Source organism: Anser cygnoides, chromosome 1 (assembly GCF_040182565.1).
Source record: "Anser cygnoides isolate HZ-2024a breed goose chromosome 1, Taihu_goose_T2T_genome, whole genome shotgun sequence".
NCBI lineage: Eukaryota > Metazoa > Chordata > Aves > Anseriformes > Anatidae > Anser > Anser cygnoides.
In genome coordinates, this window is record NC_089873.1 from 91,430,472 (window position 1) to 91,448,833 (window position 18,362).

The 18,362-nt window shown below is 41.4% G+C and overlaps 1 protein-coding gene across 3 annotated transcripts in view; it reads right to left on the minus strand.

The window, feature by feature from the left end:
• Positions 1-18,362, minus strand: part of NECTIN3 (nectin cell adhesion molecule 3) — a 125,545-nt gene that overhangs the window by 31,922 nt on the left and 75,261 nt on the right. The gene's annotated exons all lie outside the window — the stretch shown is intronic.

Consider the following 18,362-nt stretch of genomic DNA (forward strand, 5'->3'; position numbering starts at 1 on the left):
TTTTTCTTGCACCTATTTTAAAAGGAAATCCACAACATCTCTGATTTAACATATCCCTGTAGGCCTCAAAGAAGCATGACTATTGCTTATTTGGCATTTTTGTCTCCAGAAGATGAAGTGGCAAAGACAAGCAGCCACAGCACTTCTAAGCAAAGCAGATTCTATTAAAAAATGGTAGTAATAATACGAGGGGCAGCAATAAAACTGTGGATAACTGAACTACCTGTATATCCAGAAGGAATGAATCTCAAAAACCAAAAGAACAGAACAAAGACAAAGAGCAGAACAGACCTCATATGTCCCAGCTTCTTAGAAAATTAGAAAAAGACCAAGAAATTTAAAAATATCCAAGTTATTACTATAAAGAATGAAGGCATTTCCATTGACCTATGCCTACCTCTCAGGCACAGCATCCTCCGGCTTCTTTTAGAATTTGCTACTGTACTCAAACAGGACACCGTTTTGCAGTGACTGTAGATCGTGCCAGATTCCCACTGTTCCCTCACAAATACGCCCAGTAACTATCATCTGCTGGAATTTAAAGCCGAGGGTCATCCATGTATTGGACTGCACTTCATCTCTTAACTTCCAAAATCATCAAAACATAATCCTAACTTCCAAAGACATCAGTGCTACCCCTCAAGCTGAAGACAAAGTTATACTTTATGGACTAAGAATCTCCCTGTAAAGTAGACTTTCTTCCTCCAAGAAATTGTCTGCAGGGGGAATAGATACCTATGCCACTCCATCCTCCAAGTGCTGGTGAACACCAAGTTCATTTATTCCTGTCATGTTTTCAGGTATATTTTTCATCAGGGTTCCTCCAGCATGTTAAGACCCTTCCTCTTGCTCAAATTCACTAGACAGATTACTGTGAGCCAAAGCTTTAAGAAAAACTCCAAAATCATTGTGAGAATATGTACTGACTTTTCACTTTGGAACAGAGGCTTTTTTTTTTTTTGGTTTCTTGTTTTTTATGTTTGATTCAGTCATTCATCTCATCTGGCTACAGAAGAATTATTCAATGTCTACTTATAAATTCTAACAAATCTGTGAATAATTCATGCCACGGAGGAGACCAAATTACCACCTACCTGCACCTGTGAATGCCAAGGGATTAATAATCAGTTATAAAGTCCCTTTTCTCTTATACTGCATTCCTGTAGCACCAAATAACACGCTCGATCAATGTGGCTGTCAACTTTGTCAAGTGAAACAGATGTATCACTGGAAGGTAGAATTCTTATATAGATTAAAGAAAATGAACAAGAATGCCACCCTAGATCACCTCACCCCAGACTGAGGTCAGCATCTCATTTCATAGCAGAGGAGCACACGCTTACCTCACAGCTTTGGCACACAAGTCCACCTCTGCATTGGGGAGTTGGTGGGAGGACAATTCCTTTGTGCCTTAGGTAAACACCTGCTTTGTAGACCAAGAAGAGAGTTTTATATCCTAGTGGCCCCTCCAACTATGGAGCCTCAAGCTCCATACTCTACCCATGGAGATTTAATCCATGATCTACAGAACAAGGGTCTTGGCTGGGTTTCTGTGTGAAGCACCATTTGCCCTAGCAGTGTAATTATTATATTTTGGCAACAGCTGTTGCCTTTTGCAGAATCAGCGTTCAAAAGCCAACTAAGATGCTCACATCCCTCCTGGGGGGATGTTGGTGACACTGAAGAGTGATGCTCCTGGGGCCTACCTCAAGCTTAGAGACTGCCACCATGGAGAGGAGTGACACTTGGTCCTGCTCCCATTGGCTCCCCAAAAAGCCAATGACACTGGACAGCATGGTATGGGATTTATCCCACCTCAGCCTGCTACACATCTCTGAAAGAAAGCTGCTTCTCACCACAGGACAGCCAAGTGCTTCTCTCCAGATCCTCACCAGCTTCATATGCTGCTTATCCAGGAGTAGCAGTCAGGCCCCTGGATACCCCAAAGCCTACCAGAGCTAAGGCGGAACAAAGACATGAACCAGGCATCAGCCATGCAGGCCAAGAAGTAACAACATCTACATCTTAAGTATGAGCTCCCCAGGTCAACTCCAAAGTGAGGCCTGAAGCAACGGTCATGAAGAACACAATCTAAACCTGCTCCCCCCCCCATACTGGTATGCCATTGAAGAGCCATGGGAGCTTTCTGTACTATTTCCAACCTCTTTTCTCTTTCTGTCTGGTGGCTAGGTGATAGCTTGCTGTTATGCCTCCAGTGCTGCTAGTCTTTACTGAAACTCAAAGCTGTGAGCCCTGTCACACTGAGTGGTTCCACTCACTGATAACATGAGCAATATTTTTCTGGGGAGTGGACAGAAAACACAAATCTGAGCACTTATAAACATTTAACAAATTTTTCTTTTCCTAAAATTTCAAGAACCTTTCTTCTCCAATGTACTATGAAGAAAAAAATACTTTTATATTAAGATTTTAGGAGTCAACATGAAATATATTTAACTGCAAGCACCAAGAAAATATCCATATGTATAAAAATACAGTCCCAAATTTAGTTTTTTGCTTATCAGCCAATACATTATCATGTCTTTAGGTTATACATTTCTACTTGTTCCTTTTTGGTTTGAGGTTTTATTGTTTTTATTGTTTTGTTTACACCCTATGGATAAAGAAACCCCCAAATCCAAGATCAGATATTGAGAATATAAAGACTATTAGTTTCTAAATACTTGCAAGGTAAACAAGCAACCACCTTTCACCCCCTACGGCCTTCAGTAGGGATCATCAGTTTCAGTTAAGTGTCTCAGTGAAAACCAGAAAAGCTATAAAGCATAAAACTAAGCTTCTCCAAAAAGCTTAACGCATTATTTTGCATCCAATTAACACAACAGGTAAGCTTTCATTGCTGTTTAGGAATCACCACAATATGTAGCTAAAAATTGTTTGATACAGTTGACTGATTACTCAGGTGCCAGCACCAGGTATGCAGGGCCTAAATCATCCTAAAACATTGCAGCTATTTTAATTTATTTACAGTAGTGCTTTCAGGAGAAAGACATGGTCTGGAGTTACAGTACTTCTCAAGAAGGTCAGAAACAGCGGAGACTGCATTGTTTGAGTCTCCTTCGCAATTCCTTACAATCTTATTGCACTGTTGCACCTAATCTCAGTTGGCTTTGATTAAATTTGTGGTTAGCACTATTTTATGCCAGCTTCGCAGCACCTTCCCAATTCCATAACATTGCTGAAACTACCCAGCTGGAAAAAACTTACCAAGAAAGTACTGGGAACATTAAAGAATCAGGTCTTTAGCACTTCCCCTCCTTGCAAATGGTATGAAGCAAATCAACTGTGAACTAAACTAGGAGCAGAAATTGGCATGGATTATACAAGCTATCTCAACTGAATATTTTTTTCCCCTCATCATATCCCTGCTTTACCTAATGAAGGAAAATTCTTTCAGACAGCTGTTATTTCTTTTGGCATCTTTCATACATCACCAGAAACACCTCCCACTGGGTTTCTCAGGAGATTGCTAAAATAACCTAAGTAATACAGTGCAAGCATTCTATCATTAGTCATCAGGATTAAGATCATTCTGGCTTTGTCTATTTTTCTCTGTGTTTTCTTTCAGTGCATCAGCACAGTCCTTTGTTTTTCTGTGAACACAATCATTCTTCAATTCTTGTAATACCTATGTGACAAGTTATTGCACTCAAAACCTTATTATGGGCAAAAGGGGAAATACTTCATTTAGGAAGCCAAGAATTTATTGTTAGACTAATTAAAATCTTAACAGCCTAACTAAAATACAATAAACTGTTATTACAGTTCAGTTACAACGACACTAACCTTCAGAGTCCAAATTACCTAAATAATTCAATGCACATCTCAGTAATACAGTTAAGGACTGCTATACAAAAGCATTTTCTGGTGTTATGTTCTCCCTTCCCCTGCTCCTCCAGCTCCGAAGTATGGCAGTAAGTCATCCTCAAGAGTCAGCTGTGGGGAACACAACTTGCCAGCATCCTGAGTCCTTTGCCAGGAGGAGCACAATGTTTCTGACTGTTGTGTTGTTTTCATTTTCCTCCCTTTTATATTGTTGTTAGTTTCTTCTTTCTATCTCCAGAACCTATACTCAAGTATTCTTATACGCTTTTTAACAGTTTTACTCCTTAATCTTTCTTTGCTGAGGTAGAACTCAATATTATATCCCGACTTGGATATGGAGCTTCTTAGATGTTTGATACCTGTTCTTCTTCCTTGTTACCACTAAAACTGGCTTTGTTAAGCTCTGCAGTTCTTTAACCAAGTACATCTGAGTTGCTGATAGCTCTGAGGCCTCCAGAACCATCCTCTGACCTGTCATCTCCCTGTGCCTCTGCTTCCCTAGACCACATCCTGCATTCTCTTTGGTGGCATCTCCTATTACACCACTACTACATTCCTCCATGCTACATTATGCCATAGCCATAAAAATTTCATTAATAACTATTTGTTATATGTGTCAATATAAAATAATGGTATTCCCACATGCTTATACAAAACTAAGCAAGAGCAAGTTATGCAATAGCCTCCCCACTGTTAAAGAAATTCTTCTTTCAAACTAAATTAAAGCTCTACACTGGCAAAGAAATTCACGTGAAGCCCAATAAAAATCAGTACTGAGCTCCTATGAAGTGAGCAGCCTTGCAAAGCAAGTGGGCTATAATGGTCAAGAGACCCCAGTCTTGCAGAAGACTAACTCAAGTCTCAGCGCCATCAAGTTTTGTGCAGTTGCAGCTGCTGAAAAATAGCATGTGCTTCTGTGTTGCTTCCAGTCCCACAAGACCAATTACATCACATCACAGGCAAAGCAAATGTTTGAGAGCTAATTAAAAGATGATTTGGAAAAAAAAATACAGATTCAGCTATAAATGGATGTGAATGCACTGAGTGCTTCAATTAGCAACACTTGCTCCAGAGAATCACTGGGTTTGTTTCTACAAACATAGGTCAGATTCAAAGTGATGGAGATCTTGCATTTAGCAGCTGGAAATGGGGAAATAGTCCCCCTTAGAAGTAGGTGTTCTGGAAACACCAAACACAGGACAGTCAGACATATGTTATTCTTGAATGTACACCTATTAGCCTTGTTAGTCAGCCAATTACTCGTTTTCTCTGCTGTTGGCTGGATTCATAATGCTGGAAGTGTCTAAGTATTTATCATGTGTGTTCATTACGACAAGGTTTTATCTACTGAAATTTTATCACCTTGTTGAGGCCACACTTTGCACAACTTTTCAGCCAAATTTCAGTCAAAATTGCCATCATTTGTGTTGAAATGTACCAGGAAAAATTGAATTGCAACTTTAGTAGACTATAAAACAAAAGTTAGCGCCTCTTTTCAAGCATCTCCTCAATGTCCATCTCCAAGTATGAGTGGGAGGGGAAGCAGATGGTCTTGTTTGCTCTCCTGAATACCCAGGTGCTTCCTGGGCAATAGTTGAAGTCTGGAAAATACTTGCAGATTTTTCTCTTTTGCCTAAACTAACTGGCTGTCACAGACTAAATATAGTGAATCTTAATCTACTAGGCTGTGAAAAAAAAGTCAAGTCCCGACAGCACAAGCCAAATAAAATATTGGATTTTTTTTTATTATCATGTAGTTTAGAGAATCTGATGTTACCACCTCCTGGCAGAGAAAAATATGCATGTTCAGGCAAAACCAACCCTTCATACATATTGAATATGCACAGTAGAGCACTTGGTGCAACCCACAGAAGTCTAACTTGAGAAAGCACATACTTGCCTACAGCTATCTTTTGAGATCTTCGAAGAAAGAAGAAAGCCATTGAAGAACAAATCCTATGCCCATCAGGGTCTGCACTGCTATAACCTCATGTCAATCACCACTGAGCACAACTTGTAGAATAATGAAGATTGTAAGGAAAAAAAACCAACAAAAACCTCTACTGTTGTATACATTTACAAAGCCAGAACTCTTTTGAGCTAAGCCTATTACCCTCAATCCAAATTCTACTCAAATGAAGTTTTCCTCATTCAATTTTCTCTATTAGAGGCAACCCAGCTCTTTTCACAGAACTGTTGAGATGGTAAAAAGTCACTAAAAATCATCTAGTCAACCCCTCTACTCAAGCATGGTCAGTTACAGCAGATTGCACAGGACTGTGTCCAGCCAGGTTTTGAACATCTCCAAGAATGGAGACTCTACAGCCTCTTTGGTCAACCTGTTTCAGTATTCAACTGCATTCACAGTAAAAGAAAAAAGGGTTTTCTTATGAAACTGGGTGGAATTTTCATGTCTTCTGTCCTTTTGTCCTGCCACCAGGCATCATTGAGAAGAGTCTGGCTCTCTTTTACTCCCCGTCAGGTATTTATACAAATTGATGAGATCCTCCCAGAGCTTTCTCTTCTGGCTGAACAGTCCCAGCTCTCTCAGCCTCTTCTCATCTCAAAGATGCTCCAATCCTTTAGACATCTTTGTCACCCTATCCTGAGTTTGCTCCAATACGTTCACGTTCCTCTTCTCCTAGGCACCCTAGCACTAGACATGACTCCAGACACAGGCACAGTAGTGCTAAGCAGAGAAGGCTCACCTACCTCAACCTTGTCTACAACCTGCCTTCCAGCAGTCTGTGATTTAAACCTATGCACACGCATTAGCATAGAGACATGGTCATTACTGTAAGCACTTTCAGTGATCACGCATGCCCAGAAGATGTGCAAGTGTCACGTCTACCATGAGTGGATCAGCAGTTATGCTGTGCTATAACTGACACATGTTGATTGTCCTTCAGACATTCTGTATGATTTCCTTTCCTAAAAAGGATGGCATAAGGAGCAGCTGAAATCCTCCTTTCAACAAGTCCAAGAACACTCAGCTGTTTGCATGTCTGGATTACATACAATAATAGAATATAATAGTTCAGCTGGAAGGGACCTTCAAAGATCCTGTAGTCCAATTGCCTGACCTCTTCAGAGTTAATACAAGTTAAAACATATTATTGAGGATGTTATCCAACTGCCTCTTGAATACTGACAGGCAAGGGGCATCAACTATCTCTCTAGGAAGCTCGCTCCAGAGTTTGACCACCCTTGCAGTAATTTTTTTTCTAATGTCCACTCTGAACACAACACCCCCCCCTACCCCAGCATGGCTTTGTGCCCTTCCTACACATCCTGTCATCTGTGACCAGGAGCAGAGAGCAGCACCTCCCTCCCCGCTTCCCCCTCCTCAGGACGTAGCAGAGAGCAGTGGGGTCACCTCTCAGCTTCCTTCTCTCCAGACCAGACAACCCAAGTGCCCCCAGCCTCTCCTCAGAGGGCATGCCTTCCAGCTCTCTTACCAGCTCTGTTGCCCTCTGGCCACTTTCAAGGACCTTAACATCCTTTTTATACTGTGGAAACCAGAACTGCACACAGTATTCAGTGCTAAATATAGCAGGAACCCTCTTGCTGCAGAACGTAGAATATAACTTCTTGCTTCAGAAAGTGAGAGCATGTCTTGAAATTTCCAGCTGCACTACCTTCAGCCTCAACCTGGGAACCTGTGAGGGCCCACATTTCAGCCAGACACCTCCCTGCCTGGTATGGCCTTATGTCTACACTATGCTTAGTGCTTCAGGCTCAGACACAACAGCAGGCTGTCAACACCCATTGCTGACAAAGAACAAAAAAAAAGAACAGTTATTCATTTTGACATGCACTTCCATCCCTTCCTCACCCTAAAAGCCTCCAAATACTTCCCTAGTAACTTTTTTTTCCAATTTTTATGGAGTCTTTGCTGATTCACAAGGGTGGAGGCAACAAGTAATGGGAGAAACACACATGCTGTAATACAAAAAGAGACCTTAGTGTGAACAACCCAGCTGGAAAAAGCTAACTACAGCAACTGTATGAGACAGCTTGATCTTAAGTTTCCAGTCAAGCTGTGTGGGCCCTCCCACACACAGACACTATGCACTCCCCAAGACCTCTTGCAATCAAGCTGCAATCCGTCACATGCTGTGGTCCCGATCCCATGGTGCATGACCAACATGCACAAAGCTCAACAGTAGTCCTTATTTTAGCAGTTCCAGAGGAAAAAAAAAGCACTCTCTACATCCTGGTTATGTTGAGCCACAGAAAAGCAAGGTGGAACATTTTTGAGTGGCTTCCTGCTAATGAGCCAACATTTCCAAAGTGGGCTCAGACAGATGCTGCTATAAAAGTACTGTAATTCCACATCATCGGCCCCTGGTGGAAATGAAGCAATGAATAAGACAGCTGCTTAACAGTGATCCAAGAAAGAAAATTATGATTAACGTTTGTCTTATTGCCTTAACATCTTCCTTTTTCCTTTACAAGACTGCGTGTGCTGAAAGTAACACTCAAAGAAAATTTTGTATTAAGTCTCCTGTATCTACAATGCTAAACATCACGTACATTGAACAAATGTTTCTGACTTACAGGGGCACACGGCTATCCAATGAGTACCTTCTGTCTCCCTTCAGTGGAGCTCTGTTGTCAAAATTACTCCCTTTCTACCCACAAGTCCTTTGATCCTTTAACTTTGTATTATACCCATAGCATTTTTTCCATGGTCTAGAACAGCTTGGCAAGAGTTATCACCATTCCTCAACTCCCTCATACAGCCCACTGGTTTGCATAACATGCCATGAAATAGCTACAATAAAACATCAACCCACTTGGAATACAACCCGTGGGCTGAGTGAGGAAACCTCCCATTGCTTTAGCGTCCAGGGCCCCGCTTCATCTGCTGTTTATAGTCACACACAGCACTTTCTTAATCAAGTCATCATCTACACTGGTGCCACAAGTTTTTCAGACAATCTGCTCTACCTTTTAGAAGTGGCAACCTCTGAGCACCAGCCAGCTAATTGTACTCTGTGGTATCCTCCACAGCACCCACACTGATGTACTTCGATCATGCTCCTATTCACCAGTTGTTACAGAGAAACACCCTCTTTCTGGAAACAGGTTTACTTTAGACTGATTCATCTCGGATCCTGCTCATTTTTTTTTTTTTATTTTTTTTCATATGCTATGTCTGAGGGAGGAAAGGCTTGGAGACAGCTTGGAAATAGCACTCTCAAGCAGTAGAAATGGAAGCACAAGTTCAGGAAAGCTCCATTCTCCAGGTGAAGCTTAGAGGAACGCATCTTTCTTCCAGCACTCAAAGAACCATTGTTTTGTCAAATGCTTACCTTAGAGTATTTTCTTGAAGCAGGGTGACTGCTTTGAGCTATCTCTGAGTGAGGCTGCACAAACTTTGGGCCCATGCGAGGCAACCTGAGCTAACACACACTCACAGTCAAGTTTTTCAACAGCCACATTTCTCTTGCAGAGCCATACAAGCAAAACGGTTAAGGTACTGTCTGGTAACATTTTTACTTGCCAAGAACGTTTCAGATGTACACTTTTATAGTGCATTAAAGTTTTGATTACTTTCTGATGTGGACTTCTCATACTTTTTTTTTAAAGTAAATCCTAAATTTACATGGAAACTCATCTTCCACATTACTTTCTTGTCCTTTACAAAGTTGTAGCATATATGCACCCCTTTAAGAACTTAAAGCCAAAGTATTGACAGAAGTATTGGCTGTATGTTGTGTGAACTCTACTGCAACTGCAAGGCACTCAGGACATACTCCATTTTTTTTTTCCCTCCATTATAACGCAGAACTATCAGCAGAGTAGCTTGCACAAGGAATAAAGGACAGAACTTAAGAGCTCAAGGCATGACTCCAGAAGAGAGTTGGAAACAATCTTATATCTTTTATGTATAGTGATGTAGAGGGGATTCCTAATATATTAAGCCAACAAGATACAAGAAGTTGTATAAGTGCATACTCAGGTGAATGCAGCAGAGAACATGCAGTAGAGAATACCTTAAAAAAATCACAACAGCTCACATTTTTAAGTGGGGGCACACAAACCTCAGGAAAACACACATACACTGGGAGTTGTTAAATCACCAAACAAATTAGAAGCAGAACTCCTCTTGAAATTATTCCTGAAAACAAGGTTTCTCTGTGCTATTTATATAGCACCTAGCAAGCTGTCTCTATTCCAATGATGCCAGAGGTTGACAGACAGTAACAATATCCAAAGGAACTGTGCAATTAACTTTAAAAGCCATTTATTCATGCAGTTTCAAGAAAAAGGTTTCCATATCAGGTCCTCCACTTTTCTCCAAGACATTAAAGAACCAAAGGCAGCATCTGGATCCAGACAACCCCCTCACTTAAATAAAAAGTGAAAGCACAGTTAATAGATATAGCATTTTTTACATGTATTGATTTCTGTAATGTTGGGTCAGGTTGACAAATAGTGGTTTTGTTAAAGCTGTGCATTTCTCATGTTATAGCCTCTGGCTCCTTATTGCTTGCACAGGGACATAGTAGTTACAGTCCTTCCACCACTATTTTTACCAGCTGGCACAGCAGTTCAGCTGTTCCTACTCTCTAAACCAACTTACATTTGGATTTTTGTTTCTTCCGGGCTTTTGACTTCAATTTTTGTAGCTAGCACTTCATACTTCCCTCTTAGTAAGAGGCTATTGTGTGTTTTGTGAAAGAACTATCAGCAGCCTCGGTCATTTGTGACCTACAACAACTAAGACATCTGTCTATACCTGGACCTTATCACTGTGACACTACGGAGAGATATCCAGATGTAGCACTACTTCTGAACTTCTAAGCCATGCCAAAGCCAGTGATGCCTCCTATACATTGCCTTTGCTCATGGCTGTACAACAAGATAACTGGATACATGCTCTGAGGTTGCAACATCTCAAATAAGCCTTTGTGACCCCTTCTACTAATGGTAAAAATGAAACAGAAGGAAAAGAGCAAAGAGAAAGTGAAGATTTTTAAGAAGCCAATCTGACCTTCAGCATAAAAAAAAAATCACATACAGCAAGTGGACAAACCCTGGCACTAATGTATATTTCACAGGTAAAATGTGCTTGGTAAGAACATACTTGTTAGATTCATCACTGTAAGGGGCAACAATAGGATTTTACTGACATTTTTGTACTGCACATGATTTCTATTACCATTCCCCATGTATTCCAATGGCTATGCTAGCAATGCCCTTGGTAACGGGCTTCAAATTGTCCACTTTCTTTTTACCTCCTGTATTTAGATTTGTTTACATCTCTTGATCTGACTACTGGTCTGACTCGTCAATTGTCATTAACATATTATAACTAGTCAGCATCTCCCAATTAGAGACAATAACCTCTGAATAAGACCAGTTTACTGGAATCCTTTTTGAGCCAGTCAGCAATAGCCATTAGAAAAAAAAAAAGCTTTACAGTGTCTAATTTTGTGTTATTGATCTGAAAATGCAAGAGATAAAGCACCGCTGGAAAACTTCCTGGAGATTATGTCAATACGCACTGGGTATTAATACAATCATTTTGAAGAAGCCAGACACAAAGACTCATCCCTTTCAAGATGTGCCTGGACTTTGGAATGACTTGTTATTATTTCTCTATCATTATTTACAGTAACTGAAACTTATCTTCCTTCCCCAGAAATTAATTCAAAGGTTTTACAGGAAAACTCATCCCAGCCTGAGCAACAGTTCACTGAATGGTTTCTCCGTGTCCAGTTCTGTTTGACTTCACAAAGACATAGGCAACCACACGTATGAGCAATCAGATCTACAGTTTTGGCAAGTTTCCCTACACTGCCATTTGTTCCTGATATAGCTTCAGGATAGGGATCTGTCAAAGCAGCTTCTGGGCTTCGCTGCCATATCGCATGTGCCTGACAGACTGTGACAAGATTGAAGCGACACACGACACCAATGGAAGCTGTGGCATTTTGGGAGAGGCAGCAGCCGCCAGCTTTGAGCATGCTCTGAGCACAGGTTAGCCAGGAGCCCTGGCTTCGTTCAGAAGCAAGGCACTGCTGGTCACCTGCTGAGTGGCATTTTGCCTCTGAGACAGGATTTTCCAATTTCCAGTGCTGCCTACAGGCATGCTTCACTTGTAATTTGGCAAGGCAAAGATACCTGGCACATCAAAAAGGCCACTAACTACAGGTAGAAACTGTATTCGGATGCTGTTATGCCACTGTATTTTTTTTCTGATTTCCAGTTCTACCAGGGAATGATTTTTTAGCTCAAATGGAAAGTATATCAACTTATCTTTTTAGATCAAGATTATTCAAATGGACTTAAACCATAATCATATGAAGAACCCTCTATTTGCCAGCCCAGCACATAAGCAGTACCTTCAGAGTGTCAATGGAACTTAACTGATGGTATCACCTTTCCCAACAAGGCAGGAATCCTTTGGAAAAAAACTGCAGGAAATATGAAGTAACCTGTCTTTTGACAGTTGCCACTTGACAAGGATGACTATTAATGCTCTCATTTCAACTCCTACTCATGTAACAGAACGTGCCACAAGCCTGCTTACACGCTGTAGCTTCATCCACAAGCGCGCCAGGCACTCTGACAGCACAGCAACCCTGGGCTATCCCCAGCCCACCACTGTGGGCGGTCAGCCTGCAGACCGGCCTGCCTCAAACCTATGTCCTGAGATCACTGGAGTTTCAAACATATGCAACGGTCAGCCACGCTCAAATGACAACATGAAAGCAATGAGAACATTGAGCCTGGTGTTACTCCTCTTGATTTCTCTCCCCTGATCCCCTCCAAACTACACCACTGAAGCTCTCATCTTCCTCTTGCCTTGGATGGTACTACAGAGCTCAGCATGAGGGAAATGAAAAGAAGGCATGGCTCATTCTTGGACCTACCTTACTATAAAATACAGGAACAGGACACAAAACACTACTCATTAGATCATCCACCAGGACCTCTTCCTGATGGTTTCATGCAGTGGTGTCACTTCTGTGAGAGGATGAACACTTGGCTGTTTTGGGAGAATCACTATCCTTAGGGACTTAACGCATTTGAAAAAAATTCTCCTTCCTTGGAAATGGAAACAGAATGGACATGGCTGGCTCACAAGGACAACACATCACATTAACATTAGAAAATAGCAGGATCTGGAACAGACATTTAGGCTGTTTAAATAATGCTTAAATGACAAAAAGAAAGAACAATAAAGCCAGAAATACAGTAAATGCATCTATATCTAGACAAACTTGCAGAAAATTAGAAAGCAGTTTCAGAGTTTAGACCAAAAACCTCTGGGGAAACCACTTAGTACAAAAGCACCAGAGAGCAGGATTCCCAACATCAGCAATTTTATCCCCAAAGGCTTTCCTGTTACCCAGTTATCCCCAGAACCAGCCACAGGGTATTTTCATATGTCAGGCTTGTTCTTTCATGGCCATTCCTTTCCTGGCATTTCTACGTAATTACTGTAATCACTCTACAAGAATATTGATGCACATGAATTTATCAGTGCCTTGGCCTCCCACGCTTGCCCAACTGCTATTTCCATTCTGACCCCAAGTCCATCGCTCTTCTGTGCCAAATTTTCTGCTTGTTTTACTCAGCTTCCAAATCTAATTAAGAGACCAAAGGGGGGAGGGGGGGGGGGTGTCAGAGGAAGGAGAACTTTCTCTTCCATAACATCCTCTTTCCCAGGAAGAGGATGCTGCTGGCTATGGAGAGTCTGAGCATTTTCTCAGACTGAACAAAGACAGCTTTCCTTGATGAATACGTGACAGCACAGGATTTCAAATGAGCAAGTAGGTGCTGGAAGTGAATAAATAATTCAGTGGGAGAGATGACAAGTGTGCCGTTCACCTAAGATTTATTTAAATTAAAAAAATAAAAAGGCTCACTGGAGATTATAGGGAAACTTTTTGAAGGACAGCTAATTCACACTTCTAAAATATTGCACGGTTGCCATGGGTATCACCCATGGGGTCCATCATATTCAACACGCTAGCAATCACATACTGGGTTCCCTTGATTTAGCAGACTTCTGCTAAGCTTTAGGAGAGATAATGACTGTTACAGATTCAAGCCTACACAAATCAAAATAATAGATTTGTTTCTTTGGTAGGGAAGGAGATTTTAAATCAAGCTTCGAGGTAGCAGGCTCATGTTCGAACTCAACATCTACACAGACAATGCATTATCTGGTGACACTATTGTCCTCCAAAGCACTTTTCTGTAATTTCCAGTGAGCTTTTAACAGCTTCTTCATGGAGAATAAATCTGATCCACCAACACATGCTTAGCTTTTCTGCCGCCCACCCTCTGAGAGGAAAGGAATGAAAACTTCTGAAAGGGTTCAGAACTGCCCACAGAAACTTGATATTTCTCCGTTTCATTTTTTTTTTTTCCAACCCTCTTCTGATTGCACTTAGTACAAGGCCTGGCATTTCTTGGCCAGATTCTGTCTTGCGTACAGCAACATAGAACCTGACAAACTACCACATCAATGACGTTTCTGTACTTTGAGAGGCAGACCGGTTTTTAGCTATAAAGAATTACGGACATATGGAATATTCTCTGATTCTAACAGATTAATTCCTGCCAGTTTAACTAGCTGAATTTAACTCTGTAGATATTTATTGCTCAAGCCCATGTTCTATTTCCTCCTTTGAGTAATTACTGGTCTCCCTGGAAGAAAGATTTTGTGGACCAGACATTCCACTGACAGTTGGGTCTGCTCTTTGTCACGACAGCAGCAGTGAACTCTCTGCATTTATCCTATTGAGATGATTTTAGTAAGTGTATCTTTTAATTCTTGGGTGAATGTGAATATGAATATCAGGCCTAAGTTTTAATGGCTAGAGATTTCACACTGAACATACCTAATACAGCCAAACACGAGACTGATGCCAGACAGGTGATCCATCTTGCCCACTATGCCCATTCCTACCTAAACACCCTCATCGATGCCCAGTGAATGGATTGAGCAGTCAGGTGGCTGCAGTGCAAATCTTTAACCCAGCTGAAAGATAACAGTCCCCCAAAGCAAGCATAATCAGACCAGAGTTGATTCATTGGTCAGACTCCTAACAGCAAGTAAGATGAACAGTTGGATTTGCTGTGTGGTGGAAGTAGCAACTGGGAGACTGGTACAGCCTCTTTCAAAAACCAGCATCTATACCAAGAACTTAATTATACCAAGAACTTAATCTTATACAAGAACTTAAAACTTTAACTTCTTATGGTGCCAAGTCACCAAATGGAGAGGAAGTTTTCTTGTAGCAAAGGCTTGAGGTCTGGTCAGTGAAATAAAACCAACGATGCCTTGCATGAAAAAGCAACAAAACATGACAGTGATAAACAAAGAAGTTGGATTGGCAAGACTATAACCTGATTAAGTTTGTTTGCCTTTTTTTTTTTTTTTTTGCAGGGATAGGGATGGTGGTGAGAGCAGGAGGAGATATGAAAAAAGCTGAGTAAAGCAGGAGGATGAAAGAATCTATAACAAGCTGGTTAGCTATAGGGAGAAGTAAGAGTTAATTTCCATCTAAGCAGTTGACATCAAGTAGAAGCATTGGAGAAAAGACTTAAATCCTTAGTAGTCCCATGGAGGTGATCACAACTGTAATCAAGAAATACATGTGATGAATTCTGTATTACAAAAATGGCATCTTTTAAAAATGGATAAAATAGCACCTTTTTTCTCCTCAGTCAAAATAAATGGAGATATTTTGTCAAAAATGCAGCATCTGTAAACAGGATACTAATGGGTGAGCATCAGAACTCAAACATCCACTTCATTATAGAGACAAAGACCTCAGTGCTTCAGATTCAAGCTTATTAACAGACCACCTGAGTAGCTTTCTTCTAAGAAGTTTTATTTTTCAAGAAAAAGGGGTAAGGAAACACTGATTATAGTCAAATTAAGATATAAAATGACTATAATTACGCCAAGAACAAAAAGTAATTATCTGTTAACAGGAGGGAAAAATCATCTTTACCTGACAGTATTTATGACTCCACTTGTTTCTGTGAGAAACTTCTTTCTGCTAATACAGACTAGCCCAGTCCTGGTTTTCCTGCTTGCTAGTACAACTCTACTTGGTTTTGAGAACGATCTTTTAGGAACTTATGATGCAAGGCCAAATCTAAGGGATTCCTGAGAACTTTCAGTTCACATTTTTGTGAGCCTACTAGCTGCCTGAACTGCTTTGAGACAAGGTGTAGCATCAGGGTAAGAGATGGAGGAACTCCAGGATCTCTCTGGTGTGTTAATGCAATTGTTTTATCCTCAAGAAGTCACAGTGGTACAAGCATCTCAGACAACACAACAGCAGTGACAGCATCTTCCCGTTATCATTATCACATGAGGCTGTAGGACTTCTTTTGGATAAGGTTGTGTTCAACGTTTCCATTACCTCACCTAGAACAGCTAATTTCTCATTTTCAACTCAGAGCTCTTCTGACAGCGCCAATGTGGTATCAGCAACTGGGGATATGCCTCCCAGCACTTCCACCTTGGTTGGAACCCTCAGATTTATTTGATGGTCAATAGAAACATTCAACCCTTCCAACCCACTGTTCAGCACAGGTGCACTGCAGTTTCCCCATTTTCTTATATCCATTTTCATAACATGCTGGTTTGACTTCTGTTACTGTTCTTTCTTTATCCATAAGCAGCTGCCTTTTGCAGATTTCCTCTTTGGTTATTTACTTATCTGCATTCACATGTAGTGGCTATGACTGAACTACCCCAAAGTCTTTCTATGACTCCACTCTCCACTGGTTTTTCCCTCAATCCCGAGCACCATCCTTCCTTGTGGTGTACCAGAAATCGCTGCTCTAATATTTGAGCTCATTGCTACAGATGATAAGTGACAGCAATCCTGAGCAAATGAGCTTTCCTTGGCAGGGCTCCCTTCAGCACTATTTCAACTGGGTAAAAAAAAGACAACTAGTAGAAATAGGCATTTGCTGTTCCTTATTTCAATGTCAAAGCAATTTATTAGAAGCAGGATGACCTACAATTTGGAGGATCTGCTGCTCCACAGATGCCATCTCTCCTCATGCGCCCCGTAGCTGTGCTTCACTACAAATGCACTATTTTTCAAGCACTAATATGATGAACAGTCTCGAGAGCAGCATTTTCCTCCCCTGGTTCAAACTGCTGGTTAATCCACTCCAGCAACCTTACTACAATGACAGCCAGGCCTTCCCCTTGCAGAAAAGGGCAGGAGCACAACAGGTTTGCCACCTGAGGCCCGTCACTCTGCACACACAGCATCCAGGGCTCCCAGCTGTGGCCTAGCAGTACCACACATAGCAGGCCTACCCCTCCTGTTAAATACACTTCCCTCCCCACCCCCTCCCCCCCCCAGTTACCACAGTCCAGCCAAGGCACCTGCTCAAGATGCTCCTCAGAAGGCTGTCCTCCTCCTTAAGGTCCAAGGGCTGTCCATAGCAGCCTTATCTGCAGGTCCACAGCAGCCTCCAGCATCCCAATGCACATAGTTTCCCTTCCTCACACACCCTGTTGCCTCCCACCCACCCAAGGAGAGGGGGAACACAGCCAAGCCCCCTCATTAGTGCCCTGCTTTCCTCCTCAGAGCCAGAGAGCTGAGACAGGTCAGCTGTACTTGTAGCAGCACACGCAGCTGGAAAGCAGACAGATCTCATTAGGCATTTACAAATCCACCTTCTGAATTGGAAATGAAGCTTCAAACACTTAGAGCAGCTGCTAAAATGTACCTTTGACAAGTGTGGGTAAACTCTTAGTTTATCCTGCACCTGGAAGAGCCTTACTTGTGTCCCTCTTGACATGCCATGGCACTGTGAAAGACTTCTCACAGGTCTGATTAGTGGGAACTCTCAATTATTCAGAAATGCTAATTTCCCAATTCTTCCACATTGCAAAGCTACTGATTAGCATTTTTTACTGAGGTGCAGGGGATTTGACTAGGCCCAGCCAAGCACGACAAGTGCCTTTTTAGATTTATATCCAGAAAGAAAACATTCCTGGATCCTTTTAAGAAAGCTCGTGTCTTCCTTTCAAAGGAGTCTCTGAACACGAGGTAACACAGGCTCTCTGCCCTTTTTGGCCCTGACTGATGAGGTTACACATTGAGATGCACACAGTACACTGAAAGGGCATCCAATTCCTTTCTGATAGATACAATACTAATGTGCAGTTTATGGCATCTCCCACCTTCCTCTTCTCTCAGCCATCAGAGCCAGGAATGACACCTCCCATGCTGAATTGCTATCCTTAGCAACTATAACTTTTTCAAATTGAAAACAACTTGATCTCTTACCTCTTTCTCCAGCCTTTTGAGATTTCCACCATGCCCTTGACATGAGACTGATCAGTGACTTCGTGCTAACAAGATTTAAAACTTTAGAAGTCACACTTCATAAGCAGTTCCCCATACTAGTTGAATTTCTTTATGCATTTTCAGAACTGTTTTTCTTCCTTTCTTGTGAAGTAATGCCTCTATTTAAACATCTTAAAGGCTGCTGCTTAATATTACTCT